Below are 6,764 nucleotides of genomic sequence, written 5' to 3'. Positions count from 1 at the left end.
ATCATTCACCAAGGATCTAGGCCATCTGCCAGGGCTGGCCAACACCTTCCCCTTACTGATAAGTGGGCTTATCTGTTTGCATTTCTACTTCTCATCTGCTAGTGTGGCTTATCTGCTTATCAGAGTGTGTGCTCTTTAACATAATGGACACCATATGGCCCCCAGCAGAAGCAGCTGCCTTGTTGCCCACCTTTGGGCACAAATTATGTGCCTTTCAACACCAGCCTGTAATTATCAGGTTCCCAGGATGTCTGAAGTGTTTGGACTGGGCAGATTTTACATAATTAGAATAGCACAAATTTAGTTCCTTTTCCCAGTTTTTTAAAATGAAAGTACATCATACGCACACAGAATAAATAACAAATTGTATATATACAGAGTAAAACTGAAAGACCTATGGCTACAAGCAACAACATCACTGAATCCTAATATTGGTTGGAAAAAAAAATCCCAGAAGACTATATAGACCATAATCACATCATTTCTAAATTTTAAAACAATCAAGACTAAGTATCACTGTTGTTCAGCTGCTTAGTTGTGTCCAAGAGTCTTTGCTACCCCTTGGACTGCAGCACACCAGACCTCCCTGTCCTTCACTATCTCCTGGAGTTTGCTCAAACTCATGTCCATTGAGTCAGTGATACCATCCAACCATCTCATCCTCTGTCGCCCCCTTCTCTTCCTGCCCTCAATCTTTCCCAGCATCTGGGTCTTTTCCATATCACTGGGGAGTCCCCTAAGCCACACTTACCTAGGCTCATGTTCTAACTCAATCCTTCTGGGCATGGCTAGTATTTATCCTTTCATTTCTCTGGCCCTGAAATCACGGGTGAACAGAACTGGTCTCGCTAGCTTCCCTGGGGCCAGCCTTCCTCAGCTCCCGAGGGCCGAGTGCCACCCTTTCCCCACAGACCCCTTCTCATTGCTCTAGTAAGTCCTGAGTGAGACTGAAACAACATAGGATTCACCTATGTTCCCTCCTCCCAATCTCACCTGCCCCGTCAGAATAAGGAAGTAGTGTCTTCTCCATCATGCCCTTCGCACTGTGGTCTTCCTCTTCTGGCACAAGGCTTTGGGTTTCTGACGATCCCTATGCTGTGTCTCAGGATCCGATGGACCTGTGAGGACATCCCACTGGCTCATCGGGGATTGCCTGGTGTTGACTGTGTCCTGCCTCTTGACAAAGATGCCATCCATACACACCATCTTGTACCTCAGATGCAGCTTAAGCAATAGGACAGATCCCCAGATGCCACCCCACTCATTGTGTCTTTCGCCAAGTCTGGACTCTCTATCCTGGCAGCCAAAGATCTTGCTCCTACATATCTTTCCAGGCAAATTCACAGATACATCTTCTGTGGGCTCTTTCTGCTCATTCCCAGTCTCAGTTCATCTGTTTCCATCTTTCAGGTGCCAAAAGTTCTTCAGTAATAATTATCGACACCCACATAATGCCCTATAGCCCAATTATGTGCTCAGTCCTATAGTAGACGGTCTACTTTATTTCATCAGATTCAGTGCACTTCTCCAGCTTATGATCAATTTTGTAAGATCTTGTTTTCCCCTTCAGATCTTAGAAATGGTCTGCATTTCAAAAAGTTCAAATGGATTTTTCATATTATGCCTCAAAAATTGTCTCCTGATAGCTACTACTACTACTTTCTACAAAATGAGAATTCAAGATTCTTTAAAAGCTCTAAAATATTTTCGGGCCACAGAGGATAACCACCTGCTTCCTGTCTTCCCTGAGGACAAGCCAACAGGAAATAGCTCTTACTTGTATGGTAAATCACAGGGATTAGAGGAAATGCAGCATTTCTCAATAATAAGTACTATTTAAAAAATTGCCCAGGATAAATGACGTATGTTGGAGACTCTGGGCTAAGGAGACTATGGTCTCATGAATTGTTTTTTTCTCTTGTGGTAAATTCAAGTTTCTTCCAAGAGCCCAAAGGACCAAACAAAAACTCTCTTCTTGTCCATCTTCTGTGGCTTCAACTTTGCTTTATTGATTCACCATTTCCATTCATTCTTTTTCCTATAACCAGAATCCTTCGAATCTGAACAATTTAGCCTGACTTTTCAAGGAAGTTTTTTTCCCTAGGCTTTGTGTCCCTTCCGTAAGATAAATGTGTGTACATATGTCTAATTCATTACTTCTCCAGTGAATGGGAGACACTTCATCTCTCCCTTCAAATCTGCACGAACTTGAAAGCTTGTCCTCTGAAGACAGTCTGCTCCATGAATAGACAGTTTGATAGGTATGTTCAGGAAACACCATGTACTTCAAGTCCTCAGAGAAGCCTCTGGTTTTCAGGTTCCTGAGGGGGATCTGCTCCTTCACAGTTTCTTCCTGTAAGGGTGTTAATTTATGGGAACCTGGAACCCGAAGGCTTCTTGTCCCAGACAAGAAAGCTGGACTCCTCCTGGGACCTGTTCATCCAGAACCGGAGAGGGAACAGGAGTTGAGATTAGGTCTTCATCCTTGATGTGTGTGTCAGATATATGCCTTCTGTGGAGAAAGTCAGTTTGCAGAAATGTGGAGGCTTTGCTAAAAGGTTTTTTCTTCAAAAAGAGTTTAAGCACCTTTGGCCTCCATAGTGGGCAATGAATACCAGCTGGATTGGTGGGTTTTAATTTTTGGTTCAGGGAATCTGTGTTGTCTGATGTGATAGAAGGAAACCAAAACTCTGCAAGGAGAATACACCATATCCCCAAGAGACATTTGTTTCTAAAACTCTCCCCCCTAAGATTGTAAATGAGTTTAAGGGGATATATATTCCCACCTTTACACTTCAAACTCCCAGATCTCTGCTGTGTCCTCATGCAGTGTGAATTACACTGCCAGTTTTAAAACAAAATCCCAAGAAGGAGTCCAACGAGGCTGTTCGCGGTTAGGAGCGAGTCCAGATTTGACAGATGGACTATGCTGGATGCTTGCTCCTGGCTTGCCCCTCTTGCCTCGGAGGGAACAGCTTCGCGCGGCTTCGGCCTCTTCCGGGACCGCCTTTGAGGCTCCAGAGCCTCATCTGACTTTCATAGAGAGAGAGAGGCAACCGGCTCCTTCTGCTGCCAGCAGAGGGTCCTGGGCTGGAGCGTGTGGGAGCGAGCAAGGCAGGCGCTGCTATCCAGAGCGAAGAGGAGACGCTCCGCCAGGCACAGGCGCGCCGCGGAGAGCTCCAACTTTGGTGGGGTAAGGAATTTAGGGGCTCTTGAGCTGATGGTTCTTGGGGCGCTGAGAGGTGCGCGGGGGACGCAGACTCCAGTATGAAAGTGGATTAAAGATATGCGCTCAAGGGACTAGGGTCAAGGGGCCCTCGGGTGGGCGCGGCGCTGTCCGCAGCCCCCGGTGCTGAAACAGGGGAGAAAGGGGCAGAAGCAAGGGCCAGCTCTGCTCCCACCCCGGCACACACATCCTTCCAGCAGCAATCAAAGGACTAGAGGCTGTCCCTGCTTCCCCTTCTACTCACGTCCCGCAGCCGCCGCGCTGGGCCAATTCAGGCTGAGCCGTCGAGGCTGAAGGCAGAAGAAGCTGGGCTCCTTCAGCAAAAGGATGCACCTGGCACCACCCCCAAGACACCTCCCCAAGATCCCAGGTACCCGGACGCCCTGCCTTCACGGCCGCCCGTCCTAGAACAGGCTCGTGGCCACCTCTTTCTCCAGGCTCCACTTCGGGGTCCGCGCAGAGTCTCCCCGAGTATGCGCGGCTCCTGAGGAAGTTGTGACCACGACTTGGAGGGAGCAGGAGCCAAGGGGAACGTGGACGGGGGTCGGGGGACTGTCTCCGCGGGACCCTACTCAGCCTTGAGGATCCGGAGACAGGTGGGCTGAGGAAGAGGCAAAATATTAAAATTCTCTGGGGGAGTGAGCAGTCACTTTTGTTTTTTTAATGATAAAATCATAATCCGAGATCTTGGCTGCTCCTGCCTTAGCGGCTTAGCGTTTAGGAGCAAGAAGGGGCGGGGTGGGGGGCCCTCTGATCCTTAGCAATCCCCTAAGCGGATAATCACACGGGCTCTCCTCATCCTCAGGCTTTTCTCCCCAGCTCACTCACCGCCCCCACTCCCAATCCTCCAGGGGCACGGCCAGCAACCCCTTGCGCTCCAGCCTTCCCAGGCAAGGGCTGGATGACTGGAGGAAGGGCCGATTCATTCTCCTCTCCGTGTAATCCCCCAATTCACAGCTGCCTTATTGTATGCTGTTGTTGAGACCTTAAACGTTGTCATTCTGAAGTGGGTAACCCTAGTTATTCGCGGGATGTGGCCGAGGATGACGGGGGCAGCAGCAAAGAAAACCCCGAGCCCGGGTCTGTGGTCTCTGAGGTGGTGGACCCGGTGCCCGGGACAGGCAGTTCGCTCGCTCAGGGCTCCCTGCGAGGGGTTCTGCCTGCAACTCCTCATCTGGAAACCCGACAGCATGATAGTGGGCGCTCCTCCCCAAATCTTCCAGAGGGGCGAAGCTGGGGTCGGCAGCTTCCCTGGTACCTCCAAGCCTGGGGCAGTAGCTCAAGACCTGGATTCAGGCTCTCTCCGGGGGAGTTCAGTCTCTCTAGACCTGCACACCCACGCGCACACACACAGTTTCATTCATAAAAATTCCAACTGATATCGTTGTCTAGGCATGGGGTGACATAATGAGTGAGAAATCACTGGATGGGGTGCTGGGAAAGTCAGGCCGGGAGAAGGGAGGAGACCGCCGTCACAGCCCCTAGCTCCAAGCTTGTACACCCAAGATTCCTATTCTTGAAAATTCAGCTGGGTCAGGGAAGCGCGTTAGGATTTCACTGAACTAGTGGGAGAATTAGAGGATGTGGTGCCTCTGTTCCGTCATAAATGGTGCCCTCAACGGGCGCTGGATGCCAGGAGAGGGTCACTGGATGCTCTTTGGGTGACTAGTTCTGCAAGATCTCAGTCACTTTAGCAGGGACTCTGGCCAGCACTGCTTGTGCCTCTTGCCTTTGCTGCTCCCGTGCTTAATGCGTTTCCTGTCCTCATGCACTATCTGCCCACGTTGTCAATAATGGGGTTGCCACGACGACCAATTTCCCATCGCCATGGTACCCAGGAGGTAAACAGTTGGAAGCTGCAGAGGTTCTTGAGTAGTAGCTCCCCCAGATCCTGCACAGGCTGAGGGTTTCCTGCAGTTGTGAAAGAGGGGTGGCAATGATCAGACGCTGCCACGCTCACCCTCCCCACTCCCCACCCCACCTCAACACACACACACGGCCAAGCCACCCGTTCACCTGAAACCCTCTCTCTAATCCCTGTGGCCTCCAGGTTGGGATGGGTCAAGTTTCCATTTCTATCCTCCAATTGTTACAATGAGGCTGGGGGGAAATGGTTTTCGCTCTGACCTAACTCATGTCTGCTGCTCACTGACTACTCCTGAGTACAAATCGCAAGACTAAGCCCTGGGAGACAGAAATAACTAAACTAAACAAACACAGCCCCTGGTCTCCGCACATCCCGGTGCAGAGATGGCCTCCTCTCTGGACTGAAAGAAATAGAGGTGATAGTGCCTGGACAGACCACCGCCACCCCTTCACCCAGGGGAGGACATATCGGAGTTGAAACTAAGGAATTTCAACTGAGGAGCAAGACGAGAAGGGTCTCTCTAGGCAGAGGGACTAGCAGGAACAAAGACATGAATTTCCTCTGCACAGGCTAGCCCTGCGATAGCGCAGAGACTTATATTAATAAGACAGGTGGGGCAGTGCGCAGCAGTTAGCTCACGGCAATTCTGGTGAGATCCTGAGCCTGAGGCCCAGAGCGTGTCCGATAGAGGTCCTGTTATAGCCACGTGTTCCGAGAAACAAACTCACTCAGAAGGACAATGCAGATACTGGAGTGCAGTTCATTACACCAGCGGGCCCAAGGCAGAGTCTCCTCTTAGCCAAGGACCCCGACCACCATTTGTGAAAATCTTTTATACCTTATGTGTACATCGAACCTACCACCCAACTTCCTTGAGACTTACATAAAACAAAGGAAGGGTAAATACAATCACAATAACCCCATCATTCCTGTGTTAGGTGTTCAAACAGTTAATAATCAATAAGCCTGTGATTATATTCCGATAGACATGGAAAGAGTTTATGACCTGTCTGGAGGCACAGGTGATTAGAGTGTGTTTTCTCTTAGGTGATGAGTGACCTGGATATGATCTTCAAGATTCCCCGGTCCAGAGGGGGTCTTATCTTTGTATTGTAGTTTCCATAGGCACTAAGCACAGAGTTCAGAGTCCATTGGAGAGGTGGCCGAGCATGATCAGCATGAACAGGCCTAAGATGGAGTCCAGGCCCTATGAATTCCCTCTTCAGTCCTGCTCGCTTCCCAACGGTCGTCCTCATGGTGGTTGTCATGGCAGAGGGTGCTGTGGGAGGTGGATGGCAGCCTTCTCCCCAGGACCCTCCAGATCCTCTAGCCTGGAGGCCAGTGGGTGAGCTGGGGGTCCCAGGACAGGCTGAGGGCTTTGTCCTCGGTAGCTCCAGAGTCCCCAGCCCAGCTGCCATGGGAACCTCTCCCGCTTCTAATGGCGGAGGTGGTCTTCACAGGTCCGAGTCTGTGGAGGCCTCAGCAACTGGAGTATGAGGACACTGCCATTCAGGAACCAGCTTCAGCCAGCTTCAGTCGCTCCCTTCAAGTTTCAAAACTGGGTCCATCCCTACTAAGTGGCCGGAGGTGAGGGTTAACTTGCAAGGACCTTGCACATGGTTACTTCAGGTCCACTTCTGAGGGTGGGGCTCTTCTCAACCCAGGGCAGTT

This window comes from Moschus berezovskii, chromosome 11, assembly GCF_049115385.1.
Source record: "Moschus berezovskii isolate FMDL1 chromosome 11, NW_MosBer_1.0, whole genome shotgun sequence".
Taxonomy (NCBI): Eukaryota; Metazoa; Chordata; class Mammalia; order Artiodactyla; family Moschidae; genus Moschus; species Moschus berezovskii.
Note: the sequence above shows the minus strand (reverse complement) of the source record.